Raw genomic sequence first — 15,439 nt, 5'->3', positions numbered from 1 at the left:
CTGTCCCCCTTAGAGGCTGAGAGGCAACACTTTGCCTCAAAGCCACCAGTCAGAAGGTGTGTATTTTCTGGCTGTGCAAGCAACCAACCGTGTGTAAGTGTGTCCACTCCTGACTGGGCCTAGAACAAGTATGCAGGCTGGCCTGCTGGCTGCAGCTGAAAGCTCTAGACTGCTTTTCAAGATCTCAAGCAAGCTGAACAGGTTATGTCTACTCCCCAGTGAAACTGGTTTGGTGTTAGTAATTACTATTGCTGGTGAGGAGGAAGAGAAAGCCAGGCATTTGCAATAGGAAGGAGGTTTGTGGTAGGCAGGAGGAAGACAGGCATGGTTTGATTTTAATAAAATGGAGCCTTTATTGGTTTATCCACTCATTTGTGTTGATGACATTTGATCCACAAAGAATGAAACTGAGCTAGCATTAGGTTATATCAAATACATGAGCTCAAACTTCTGTTTTCACTACACCAGCCTTTTGCAGCTCCAGTGATTTTAAGTGTTATATGAAACCGTAGCAAGTAGTGCCTCCTGGCAATTGACTACCTGATAGATTTTCGTGACACCAACCATATCAATTCACACTAAGTGTTAAGTGAACATATTCTGCTCAACAGCATAGTTAACTTCACCTTTGCTCAGTGTTGGTGGTACAGCAAGGCTTGGTTGCTTTTCAAACCAAACTCATTAAATTTGCTTAGAGTTATACTTACAAAATTTGAAGTTGTATTTCCCTGTACTGCAGATTATTTCTCTAATGAGTATATAAAAATGTTTGTCTAACACAGGTCCCAGAGTAAGAGCCGATAATAAAACTCTCTACAAACAACTCTGAATGGGGAGATGGGAAGTTCAGATTAAGAGAACATTTGCATTTCAATAACACTGCCTATTGAACCATTTTAAAGCATTGATAGCTTGATCCTACTTTCATTGAAGCAAATGGCAAAAATCCCACTGAGGTCAAAGGGAGGCTTGATATGACCCTAATTCATGAATGGTCAGATTTTGGTATGCTAACTTCTACTGAATAAACTGTTCAGTCTGTACAATTCCACTAAGTTATGTACTTTTGAAATAAAGTACTACTCACTCAAAGGAGTGATGTTGTGAAGCTCATAACACTCCTTTGAGGTTCATCAGTCAAATTTATGGATCTATTCATAGCAAAGTAAATTTATTAGTAGTTCATACCATCTAGCTACTCTTTAAGTAGTTATGAAACATTTCTGATAATATATTCACAATTTTGATGTTTTTATGACCTTATGGTTTTTACAGCCTTTTTATGACTCTTCATTATTTCTTTTGTGAGCTTAGTCAACTAAACCACATGCACAGTTTATCTTTGCTGACTGGATGCTAACTTTTTAAACATAGCTCTCAAGTAACCGTAAGGAAGAAGTTTTTGGTATTACTCTACATAACAGTGGCTAAAATTTGTGTAACTACCTTCCCGAATAGCTGAGAAGTGGCCAAATAAGCCAGAGAAAAAGACACTGTAAGCAGAATTCAAGGTTGTTTGTTCAGTTTTGTCGGGGGGTTTTCCCCAGAAAAATAACAGTATTGCATTTATCCTTTTAGGTGGTGTAGAGGAGAGTATTTTGAAGTCAGAAAGGCAAATTTACACTTGAGAATCAGTGAAGATACCTAGGAATCAAACACAAAACACATTTGCCTGGAGGAAAGAAGGCTCAGGGGAGACCTCATCACTGTCTACAACTACCTGAAAGGAGGTTATAGGGAAGTGGGGGTTGGTCTCTTCTCCCAAGCAGCAAGTGATAAGACAAGAGGACAGGGTCTCAAGTTGCAGCAGTGGAGGTTTAGGTTAGATGTCAGGAAAAATTTCTTTGTGGAAAAGGTCATTCAGCGCTGGAAGAAGCTAGCCAGGGAAGTGGTGCAGTCACCATCCCTGAAAGTGTTTAAAAGACGTGTAGATGTGGTGCTTAGGGACATGCTTTAGTGGTGGCCTTGGCAGTGCTGAGTTAAGGGTTGGACTGGATGATCATAAAGGTTTTTTCCAACCTAAATGATTTTATAATTCTATTCTGATTGTCCGTTAGAAGCCTCTCCATATATTAATTCACATATTTACCTACATTGTGCATGTTGCATGAAGCATTAAATAAATGTGGGTAGTTTTTTGTGAGAAAGATAATGATCTCCTGTCTCTGAACTGTATGCTTTGATCCCTTTGTTCTTTCTTCCATATAGGACACGCCCCTTTCTGGCACCATCTTGCCTATCAAAGAGATTAGGGAGCAGTGACTATATCAAAGTTTCAAGAAAATTCAAAAATTCTTCATTAGGATGTCATAACAGTTAGCCACTGAAAGAGTGGAAAGGATGATTGAGATTGAATGTAATAATTCAGCAGATGTGATGCTGCTAAGGGATGCATATACACTGCCACAGCTCCTTGGTATAATCATACATGTCTAAACTGGATCTTCATGTAGACTTCCAACAAAATAGCTAAGATTATTTTTTTTTAATTTTCAGTATGAAGTCAGAACACCAGTGTTCAAAACCATGTAGAAAAAGGTTTGTTTTTATTGTCATAAGAAATTACAGGAATGACAGAAATCTCATGAGATAGATTGGTTTTATAATGAAGGAAATAAGGTTCAGATAACTCGAAGAAACCTTAGACAAAAACAATCAATCTTTCAAGTGTCATCAATTACTCATATTAAAAAAAGATGATCAATAATTTTATCATTACAAATGTAGGTCTACAATAAAATGGCAAACTCAAGAGACAAGAATAAACTAGAATTTTTTTTCTAACTGCTGTCAATGTTTGGACAGTGAAGTAACTTTCTGGTTGCAGCTCAGCAGGAATTAGATTACTTCCAGCAAATATTGATAATAAATAGAGAATCAGCAGGGCCTGGAAAACAATCTGCTCCAACACTCTTTTCACAATAAATTTAATTTAATAAAAACACCAAGATTTGTTCAAACTTGAAAGCAAATATTCAGGCTTAAACAGCAAATGCCAGGGTTTTTTTTTTTATTATCAGTACTGTAGTCATCAGAATTGCACAAGACAGCATGACAAATACATCAAAATCAATGGAATTTAAAGCCAAAAGTCAATTCAATTCTGCAGTTGTATTAAGATTCTCTGCTCTTTTTTTTTATCTGCTTTATTTTTTTTAACTGTAATAGTAAAAAACTTCAGTTTTGTCTTCATTGGATAAAGAGCTACTGAGATTAAATTGGGCAATTATGTTGTGTTTACCTAAGGGCTAAAATCTGTTAAAGCCTGTTCAAAACTCTCAATAGTCTTTGATCTACACTTGATAATTTTTGATTGATCATAGTGACTGAGAAATGTGCCCAGAGACTGGAGCAAAGCAAATGCTGTTCTTACCGTCAAAAAGGAGCCAGGGAACTACAGGCAGGTTGGCTTTGCCTCAATCCATGGGAACACGATGGGGCAGCTGATCCTGGAGACCATTGCTGGGCATGTTAAGGACAAGAAGGTGATCAGCAATAGTCAACATGGATTAATGAATGGCAAGTCATACTCAAACAACCTGATAGCCTTCTGAGATGAGATGACTGACATGGTAGACCAGGGGAGAGCAAGTGGCTATCTTCCACCTTGACATCAGTAAGGCTTTTGCCACTGCCTCCCATAGGATTCCCCTAGAGAAGCTGATGAATTATGGGCTAGGTGAGCAGATAGAGAGGTGAAAACTGCCTAAACTGACAGCCCCAGAGGGTGGTGATCCATGGCATGAAGTCCAGTTGAAGGTTGGTAGCTAGAGGGGTACCCCAGGTTGATTGGTTTTGATCCTATTTGACATCTTCATTAATTGCCTGGATAAGTCACAGAGTGTACCCCTAGCAAATTTTCAGATGACACAAAACTGTGAGAAATGGCTGATGAATAAGAGGGTCATGTTGTCATCCAGAAGGACCTCAACAGGCTGGAAAAACAGGAATTTCTTAATTATTAAGGGTCTAGAGCATCTCTCCTATAAGGAAAGTCCGAAGGAGCTGGGAATTGTCAGCTTGGAGAATGCTCACAGGGTTTTAACAATATATACATAAATACCTGAAGGGAAGGCACAGAGAGGATGGAGACAAGTCTTTTCAATGGTTCCCAGTGACAGGACCAGGGGCAAAAGGCCCACACTGAAACACAGGAAGTTTCCCCTGAACATTGGAAAACACTTTTTGCATTGTGGAACCACTCCCAGGAAATTTTTGTGAAGGTGGTAGATGCACTTCTTGTTATAATGTATAACACATAATAAATACAGTACTTAAATATAATATCATAGATACCTTAAATCAGTCTCAAAACCAGGCAATATTCTAGCTTATTCTGTCTGTGCTCTGGTTCCTCATCTCTAGATGGAAATAAACCCAGTTTATTTCACAGCAGTCTGACAAAGATAAGTATTAATTAGTTTTTAAGGTCTCTAATACCACCACAAGCACCACAGCAAAGTCTGTGAGGAAATTAATAATTCTAATTTTAGAAGGGAATGCAGTAAATAAGGCATCCAGCCATCCAGCCACACATTGAACAAGGAGAATGCAGCTGAACATTGTTTAGTATGTTACGTGAGTGCAGCACATCAGGTACACTGAACTAGGCAAGGATCCTCTTAAAATGGTCTGTGAACATATAATCAAAAATCAAATTATCATGTATAAGATAAGAAAGTAATTCAGCCTTATATCCTGGCATTAGTATGTCACTTGTCAGTTTTACTCATCTACCTCTTTTAACATGAGTTTTGCTTTTAACCACTGATGCCACCACTCTTCTCCTCCAGAAAGTTCTTATTCCAAGAGACTCCACCACAGCTCAAGAACTGACAGCAAAAGGTAGAATGACTGGTTGAGCCTTAGCTTGTACACTGCCAGACCTCCAAAAAGTTTAGCAAAGTTATCATATGTATTTCTAGGAGTAGCAGAAAGGACTAGGCCAAGTTGTTTAACCCTGTGTTTTATCCCTCTGTCATACCCTCTTTAGGTAACTTGGAAAACATTGAGGAGATTGCATGAAAGGTTTCAGACCTTCAACTGAAGAAATCAGGCAGGTGAAAGAGAAGGTTGGGACTGGCTTGGGGAGCATCCATTCATCTACGACTCAGACAGTAATGGAAACCTCCTGACACTCCTCCCCACATATTTTGGGAGAGAATGGCATCTGCTTTATTGGGTCAGGTTTCACTCAGTGTATATTGGGAGGATTTAATTTCTACCTGTAACAAGAGGAAAAGTCAAGGGATAATAATTTGCAGTCATTTATCACACATGACCAACAGAAGTTGCAGCAGGCTCCAAACTCCTTGCCCTATGTCCCACCTTCCCCTCCTTGCGCCACTCTGACTCCCCACAGATGGGAATCTCCCAGTTACACCACACCACGTCTTACTCTCCTTCAATAAGAAGCAGCCTTTGGCCTCCTTAATTTATAATATGGATAACTCTGCTGTGAAGGGTACTTACTAGGCTTCTTCCTATGTGATGATTTTCCACATTGAAATAAAATAGTGTACCATCAATTCAAAGAATCACAGAATCACAGAACCACAGAATCATGGAATCACAGAATCATAGAATGGTTGGGGTTAGAAAGGACCTTTGATGATCACTTAAGTTCAACTCCCTGCTAAAGCAGGCTTACCTAGAGCAGGTTTCACAAGATAATGTCCTGGTAGGTTTTGAATATCTCCAGAGAAGGACACTCAACAGTCTTTCTGGGTAGCCTGTTCCATTGCTCTGTCACCTTTGCACTCTGTTGGAAGCTGCCTCATATCTTGCAAATCCAAGCCAAGTAAAGAGCAACCACATGGAATAGCCTTGGAATGATAAGCAAAGTAAGGAAGACTGGACTTTGCTTCAGAAGAATAGGACTATTGGACTGATAGGTATTTGAAAGGGCTCTCCAGCCTTTAAAAAAAGTTCATCTGAACATGTTTCTACCTTATTCTGCATCTAAAACTATTGTGCTGTTCTATAACTGCTGTTCCTGCTAAACACCATCATTACTATACATGTCTCTGCAGGTTTTATTTCAGTGTGAGATTTTCTAGATCATAAATTTTATAACTTAATCAGAATGGCCACATATCTTCTCTTCCAAGGACTTGATTCAACAAAGACCTTTAAACACTTTACTAGTCTCATCATCCAAACTCCAACCTAAGGTCAGAACACTTACCAGCATTGTAAAAAATGCTGTCTTGGACAGGCATGAAAATAAAATGAAAAATAGAAATATACCATTGACAGTATTACTAAGATTAAAGTCCATTGCAGCGAGGGATTAGCCTGTCTCATCCTAGAGACTGACACCCCTCCACCTGAGGGGTCTGTGTTGCTCTCTGCCCTTGGGCCAAGTAATGGTATTTTCAAAAAATCACTGCAGATGCCTTACTATCCCCTTCATCCCTCTCACTATAGCCATCAAGTACCCTGCCCTTCTATCAGGTTCAGTGTGAGTGGACTTGATTTATCACAGGATAGACAGTTTAACTTTACATATTAGGGCCAATAACAATGTCTCTGTTCATTTTAAAAGAACTTCAAAGCAAATATGAATATTTTCCTACACTTCAATTATTCAATGGGCTGTTTGGTCAAGACAAAAAACAGTAGAAGTCTGACTAATAATGATACAATATTGAAAAGAGAGGGAAAAAAAAAAGCAAAATCCAAAGTGAAAATTTTCACAGCCCCTACAGCTTTATATATTGATATTCATCCTCTCAAATATTACGTGTCCTCTAGAAATTACTGTATTTAATTTCCATATCACTACAGGTGAAATACAGAGATAGAAGTGAAAAATAAAAGTTTGTAAAGGACTTTTTTTTTTCAGCATTAAAATATATAACAAACTTGAGGTACAGAAACAGAGAAATTAGTCACATATGCTGCCCCAAAAATCTTCAACACCTGCCAGTCACCTTAGAAGCATGGTGTGATCAAGTTTTCTGTCCTGTAGATGACAGAGCTTTTATTGTTTCTTTGACCTGCTCCAGTCTGCATGGAAAAGTGTGATTAAGATACTGCCTTTAGTGAAAAGCTGTCCAAGTTGCACGGCTCACACTGGAAAAGTGTTCTGAGAAACAGGAAGAAACAGGAGACTGTTGTGAATTTTTGCTATTGTTCTTTCTTTTTTTCATAAGTAAAGTACTGCCTGAAGTTAGCTGGCTGAATGGACTAAGTGCCTGCCAAAGGAGACACATGTCACTTATTATACAACATGGGGACTACCATCTTTTGCCACTGAACACACTGAAAATACCATGTATTATCTAAATATCCACATGATAAATAAGAATGTTAAATTTATCTATTCTTTCACCAGCTCCAGCTCATACCATAGCTGTGTACTGTGAAATGGGGAGGGGAAATTCATTTCTACTGATCGCCCTGGGAAAAAAAAGAGGATAGTATTTTTAATGAGTCTAGGTCACCTAGGCTATAGTACATCCATGCCATAAAGAGCACACACTAAATGCTCTTTACACCATCACCATACATTTCATGCATGAAATTCATTTGCATACTCATGCACACTCTTATGATGCAAAGAATGATCAGATGCAGATTCAGTCAAACACACAAATCAGTAACTTTATAAAACATGTAATTTATTTACCTCAATAAGTATTAATAATATTAATTAATAGTATTAATAAGTATTCAAATATTAAGAAATGTTAAATTATCCATTTTCCATATGGTCTTCCACAAACTCCCTTACAAATTGTGCTGCGATGTAACATCATCCCTTTCCATCTACTTTATCTCTTACCATTTAGAGTTATGTTTGTGGGCATTGCTGATAAAGAGTTGTATGAAGAATGCACAGTGAATAATCTGTGGTAATGATTGTTGCTTGACTTAAAATAAAAAGTAGCAGCCTTTTAAGGTCAACATAGGTTTCATGTTTGGATTGTTTCTACTATTTGGAAAGGTTTGACATGTTTTAAATTACTAAGTAATGTGAAAATACATCACCAGCACAAGACTGTTGTCTATGTAAATATTTTATGAGTCACTCGTCATTGGTTAATAAGGTAACAAAGATTCAAAGCTATTTATGTTGACTCGTATTTTTAAAATGAGGAATTTGAAAACAAGAAAATGTGACAAAGTTGATCAGGATCTAAGATACTGCCTTACAGACAGACTGTTTGTGTCTTGCATGACATGAACAGCTCTTTTAAATTACTTATTGAAAAGAGATGTAACATTGTCCATGTGAAATATATTAAATGCATAACACAGTGAGTCACCTAATGAACCTATGATAAATAGTTATAATTCCTGCTTTTGTAGAGATGAAAGAAAAAGATCCTGATAGGTTTTGCTTCCACTGATTCTCCCATGCGTCCACAACATCAAATACAGTACGTAGCCCGTTCATCACAGAGTGTACATGAATGGTCCCACTGTGGGATTAGCAGTATGATCGGAGAGTGAGTGCAGCTCATGGGTTCAGCCTGCAACAGCCATCCCCTTGGTACTCCCCAATCTACCTTCATTCACAGGCAGCATAAGGGCTTCCATGATGGACGGCTCAGTTTGGGCTTATTTGTCTGGTCTGGCGCAGGTGGTCTTTCTCACTGGTCTTGTGTGATCTTCGTTGCACAAGACCAAACAAATGCAGCTCACATTGTCCCGCTGCCACTGTGGGGGAGTCCTACAGACCATGAAACAGCAAGACAGGGGATCAATGATGTTGTTCAGGGGCTGAAAGACTATGACTTGTCTTCCACAGAGCCCATCAGAGAGGCAGCATGACAGCCTGTGGCTGGCAGGCTCCTGGAAGTCACCTTCCTCTGCATTCCTGCATCAAGCAAGATGAATGTTTTACCACCCTTTCTTCTGGGCAATGCCTGAGAAGTCTGTCAGTCTTTTGCAAGGGACTTGGGGGTAACAAAACACGTGCAGACACTGCAGCTGATTTCACAGAGCTGCCCAACAACAAACTCCTGTGTGTCACTTCTGTGCAGGACAGTCTTTCAAGTTGATTGTAAGGTAAACATTTCCATCATCTGATCATAAATTTCATCAGACGCATGATAGCTTCAACCTTAAGTATCGCCTGAACACTCTGGCCAAACAAATGCATGCCTTAGCTTAAATACTAGAGCATATGGCCCAATTAATATGCATTTGAAGTGTTGTAACTCAGCTTGTTCCAGGGAGGTCCTCAGGCAGGATTTTAGTTTTATTTTACAAATTGGTCTCTTGCAGTTTTATTGTGTTTCATGACATTTTAGACAAAAGAAGTCCTATGTTCAACATACATTGCACATAATAAAGCAGGGTGAGAGCAGTTCAAGAAGAAGCTGCTTCATAGTATTGACAGTTTCAGAGCTGTAAGAGTACAAAGGCAGATAATACTGATGTTTAGAATAATCTGGCAGTCTGATTTACTAGGATGTAAACCACAGGATATCAAGACATCATCCAGACCCAAAGCAGATCTAAATGTTCCTGTTCTTTTACCATTGGGAGCTCATCTCTGAGTGTCCTCATTCCTGTATAGCTGGTACAAAACTGATTTGCATGAACCTCAAGTAATTCATCCAGCTTTTCCTTACAGCCACGAAAGCAGCTTTTTGTCTGTGTTGGCACTTTCAAGACATCACACAAATCCAACAGCTAGAACTGTATCTATAGGGGCCCGTTCTAGCAAGCTCCATTGCTCATCCACACCTAGATACACAGTGCTAGTCTTAGAAGAACAGGAACGTGTGAAGGATATTCATGGTGAATTTGAAAGAAGGTGGCTGTAAGTTGTATTTCCTTTCTAGAAGATATATCTAAACAAGAGCTGTGGAGAGCCAAAAGTCTGGTGGAAATAAAAGACAATTGTTGTAGAAGTGCTTATGAGCCTGTAAAAAATGTGCATTTTCCTGGGAGGCCATGATACACCCTGTGCAATATTACTGTTGACCTGTTCCTAGGAAGATAAATCATACAGGAGTGAAGATGTCTGGGTGTCCTAGCTGGGACTCTGTGTCTCTGCACAGGCCAGGTCAGAGCTGCCTAAGCAATGAAATTATTTTCAGTAAAGTTTAGGCAGTCAGTTTAAAATTAAGATAGGCATCCTCACACCCTCACATGTGACTATTGCACCTGCACAAGATTGCAGGAGTAAATACCCCCTGCAGCCATCGAAGATGAAAGTTGAAGATGAAAACAAAAGAATCCAAACAAAAGCCCCAAGCCTTATGTTCACAGTTTGGTGCTGTTAAACCTCACATGGGAACGATCTGTTTCTGGGCTGCTAAAAAAATCCCCAGGAAATGAAGTTTATGATGTGTGAAATAATGTACATGGACAACACTCCCCCCAACTCCTCAAAATAACCCCCATGCTCCCCATGTAAACCAAATCGATCTTCCTCTCTGAGGCCACAGCCCAGTGAAGCCTCATCCCTGCCACCCTTCATCCCCCCGCTTCAATTTACGCAATAAATTATACGCAATGCGTGATATTTGGAAGCCACATCCTGCTGCAGGCAGGGCTGGCTTTACTTCTTAACACAACATTTGGGGATGACTCTGCTTCCAGAAAGTGGAGTCGATGTGCTGGACGTGGCTTAATTGGTGCCAGCTTTGTCCTATTAACAAGTGTCGTCTTTCTTCACCACATGCACAAAGGGTGATGTTCTGCAGGTTATAGCACCCTCATGCACTAAAGCCTTTTGTGTATATTGCTGCCTGATTAGACAGGAAATAGTGCATGGTACCAGGGGATAATTCACATGAGCAGAGTTGCTTGCATGCATATGCAAAACTGGGGCTCCAGATGTGAAATACATCTTTTTCTAATCCCTGAGCTATTCTCTGTGTGTATGTCTATATATACATTGCATGCTTACTACTTTTTATTACTTTTAAAACTTTAAAATAAAATTGGCTTGAATTTAGTTTGAGGATTGGCACCAATCCAGGACAATTCTTGTTTTAACTGAAACAGTTCGCTTACTGCTAATTTTAACACAAGTGATTTATTTTATTAACATGGATGCAACTGGGAAGCACACTCTCCCTTACTACCAGGAAGGCTTGGAAGCCTAGCACAAAGACTCAGAAACAGCTATGCCACAGATTTGTGGAGATGATCTCTTTGTCTGTGAAAAGGTGTTTTTGAGAGATGTCAAATTTTCATACCTGCCTTTGCTATCTATGCAGGAGGGAGGGACCTAAAAACTTCATACTCCCAGATATCTGCAAGAAACTGACTGAGACACTGAGTCTAATTATCCCAAGCCATTCACTCCCTTTAACTTCAGTGAAAACTTAGAGGACCTACCTCAATTATGGCAGAGGATGAGACTGAGCAATTTGTATTCAACTAGCAGCGAAGAGGGAAAAAGTGAGGGGAAATTGCTATGCATAGACAGGGGAGCCATTGAAAGACCTTTAACCTGTTTATTTTTCCTTAATAAAGTTTTTGCAGTCTGTGAAAGAACAACTTGGTTATTTATCACAAGCTTCGGCACATGACCCAGCTTTTTCTACCATTCAAGGAATGTAATTTAAACTCGATTTAGAATCCTCTGCATGGCCAAGAGTGATGTTCAGCTTATGTGGAATTGTTTGGTTCAGTTTAAATAAATAAATAGCATTAAAATCTAATCATGGAAAATGTAGCTGTTAAAAATAGACTGAGGTAGTACTAACTCAAAGCGTCAGAAAAGGTATGTGCAGGAGGGACTCTGAGAGCTGATTCATCAAGTGCAAGAGCAACCAGACAACCAGCACTGGCAAGCTTTCAGGCACGTAAGCATCACCACCGAGTCTCCCCTCCCTGCAGCTGGAGTTCCCTGCAGGAGTTAGACCTGTTTCCTTCTCTTTGCACTTCAGCCACCTGCTTTCCCTCCAATCAGATTCTCCACAGAGGTACAAGATTCTCATTGAGCTACCTGTGGTGAGCCTGGCACCCAGCATGAAAACCACTGTGCGCAATATTTCTACACCTGTGAAGCAGCTGGTTAAAAATGAAGCAATATTAAAAATGATTTCATCTTTTAGTTTTGTTTGTAGCTTTTTGATGTTTGTCTGTGCCACAGTAAAACCTCAGCAAGATGTCATGAATCCAGATGGCAAAGACAGTTTCTCTCAAATTGTTTCACCTTGTGCTGTCTTCTACTTGCTTTCAGTCATCAGCCTTAAACATGAAACTGTTATCATTCTTGATTAAGATACGTAAATTAATGAGAAAATTTCATTAAAAAAATAGCAAGGCATTTTACATGTTGGGTTCCATGATTAGTCTGGGTTTTGAGTATTTGTGAATTTTTACAAATGGAAAATAATATTCTGTCTGGTGCAACTTATTTTGGATTTTACAGGATGCACCATGAGAACAGACAAGAGGCCTGGCCATGGTGCATCATGAGGCCTTTAAAGCAGCGTGGAACCCAGCCAGGAGAGCTTATTCCAGACAGCAGCTACCACAAAGACCTGGTAATGCTTTCCTTAATGATTGTGCTCTTCTTTCACTAAAATTTTCAGTCAGCATTCCACTGAATTCCTCTTTCATTTTTGCTCCTGCAAAACTAAATGCCTATGGAAAACACAAAACTTTCTGACCAACTGTACTCAAGCATACCAGGTTTTTTTGGTAGTTGAATTTCAGTTTCTGCGCTTTGGACAGACAAATGATGGTGCTGTCACTAGGGATGGCAGACAAGGTGCTCAGCTGCCTACTTCACCTGCACTGCACAGAGAACAGAAAAACTCATGCATCTGCTCCTAAGCCACTGGGTTGTAGTGAAATTTGGTTTAAATTATTACTGATTAGAACTGGCTTTAGAATGCTGATATGCACGTGAAATCTCTGCAGGACTTGACTGGTCGGTGGACCATATCTTCCTGCCCTGAGGACTTGGTGGACAGACCAGGGCAATGACTGTATCTGGTCTCCAAAGGTGAGCCCTCCCCATGTCTTAGATGAGCCTAGTTCTGTATAACACTAGTAATCTCCTTGTCCCCAAACCTTACAATTTATCTATATAGGGCAGATGAGGGAAGTGAGTACAATTGCCATTTTTCAGAAAGGAAATCTAACAGTAAAGGTCATTCACTCACAGACTTGAGATTTCCTGAGTCTTCTTCCAGTGACTTGTGGTCACTGCTATTGGCTCAGATAAGTCCCAATTCATATGTTAGACAGCATATGTGACATCAGGTCACTACAACAAATTATATATATTTCATTAAAAACTTTAGAAAGTGTGTATCAATTTTAAGTTTTTCAGGAGTGAATAAAGGAAGTAAAAAAAATCTATAAGAAATATGTACATTCATGGTGCCTGCAAAAATCTACATGATGCATCCAGTTCATTCACTCGTAATTTATTAAAGAGTCCGAGAATACACGGGTGCCAAAACAATCGTTTCTGACACTCTCATTCTAAAAAAGCTGCAAAATGAATGCTCCTCCTTTGCTCAAAACATCCAACCATCAACAGATCACCTACTCAGTTTGCATGCTTCTGCAAATGCTCTATTTACATTTGATAGGGAATGCCTGAAAAGCTCACAGTTTGAAAAGCTTGTCAGAATACGGCCCAGAGCAATGGAGAATAAGGCAAGATGTGGCAGAGGTCAGGTGGGATCCAAAAGCCTAATTAAAACCTAAGAGAAGAAACAGTGTGGAAGAAAATGCTGGGCAGTTCTGCTGTGCACAGCAGCCTGCTGCTCTTCCCTGAGATTTCCCGTCCTTGAGCCAGCACCAGCCTGGGCCAGTGACTCAGCGCGCAGGGTGTGACAGCTCCAGAAGCGTGGCAGCCACACTGCTGTGGCACTCAGACCTGCTTAGTAACATCACCTTCTCTGCTGGACACACTGAATCAGCCACAGTGTCACTAGGATGTGGAAATACTGCCCCAAGCCGTAGGGCTGGCTGTGCACCTAAATAGGTGTACCATGCTCAGACAAGCAGAGTATACCTGACCACTAAGTAGAGGTAAAAAGAAAGGAAGCAGTGTCAGATAAATAATAAAAATGTAGGGCCAAACAAGGGTTCAACAGGGAATGAGAGTGTGAAAGCACAGCTGTACATATGGCTTTGAAAATGAGAAGTCTGAATCTGCAAAAAAACAAGGAGGATGAGCTTCCTCCTCATACCATTGAAGTGGACAGTGTGGCTATATACTGCCTGGCAGAATTGTGAAGCAAACCACATTTATCTGCCGAGATATGTATTCATCATATGTTTCAAAAGAGTGCAGTCAGGCCAAGAGAAACTCCATGCATTCCTGGAGTCTCTTAAGCTCTGAGTTTCTCACCTCCAACACCTTCCCCACTGTAATCTCAAAGTTCCTTTATTGTTGCATATGGGAAGATCACAGAACATCTACTTTAGTGCAACTCTTTCTTTGGAAACATCCGTTTTCCGTCTGTCAGCTTTTTTTCCTACACCACCTCTCATGTAGCTGTACCTTGTCACTCCCTTTCCTTCCTCCCGCTCCGAGACCTGCAGCTCCACCACGGTAAAAATAGCTGGTGTGGAAGGGTCACTTCTCTTGCTACAGAAAGGAAACAGCTGTGATTGCTTGAAATTTGGAAGGACTACTCAAATCATTTATCTCACTGCTCTTCCCCAGCCCTTTTTCTTGCTTTGCTGCTTTTCCAAAACATTATTTCTTGTTTGAAGATATGTGGATGTTATAGTTGTTATATAGTGGCCATGTTGATGAGGCTCTACTGATGCACCATGGGAGAGAGAAAAGGAAGCTTTAGGAGGTACCTCTCATACTCTTGAGGTCATGTGCTGGGTTTTCCTTAAGAAGGCCAGGAGCAGCTAAAAATAATATGAGTCTAACACACACAGAGAATACATTTCAATTAAAACTAATGGAATAAGCAGTAAAAATAAAAGCAAAGAGACTGAGTCCAAACCATCATTCATCAGTAAAGCACTCATTCTGACATATGGTTATGTTTATGGTTTTGTGTGATATTTAAATATAACAGGGAAGAACACCAATTTTTAAAAAAGAAACAGTGATCTTAAAATGGAGCAAAAACCAAGACATGTGAGTGCACGTGTTCATTAACTGCATGGGAAGCAGAGTTGCTTCTGCCTGTCCAGTAGCTCTGCCTGACCACAACTTTGGAAATCTAGTCTCAAGATTATTCTTCATTTGATCATTAATATATACAATGATGTAAAACAGTATCCTTTTGTCCTATGGAACCTTCCATAAGAAAAATTTATTTGGAAAGGGCAAACAAAGCACATTAGGCTTTGTGCTGAGGAAATACATGCTAGGCAGTGTATAAGGCTGAGGCAAATTAAAATTAGTAATGTTCAGAGATACTCCAAGTATCCTTTATACAAAAAATGCTCAGTTCCTCTGCATTCTTATTCTCACCAGTTTGAATGAACTCTTACGGCTTTTTTTTTTTTTTCCTTTCTTAATGGTGTAGTTTTA

Source organism: Corvus hawaiiensis, chromosome 3 (genome assembly GCF_020740725.1).
Source record: "Corvus hawaiiensis isolate bCorHaw1 chromosome 3, bCorHaw1.pri.cur, whole genome shotgun sequence".
Classification (NCBI taxonomy): Eukaryota; Metazoa; Chordata; class Aves; order Passeriformes; family Corvidae; genus Corvus; species Corvus hawaiiensis.
This window is presented reverse-complemented; position numbering follows the sequence as displayed.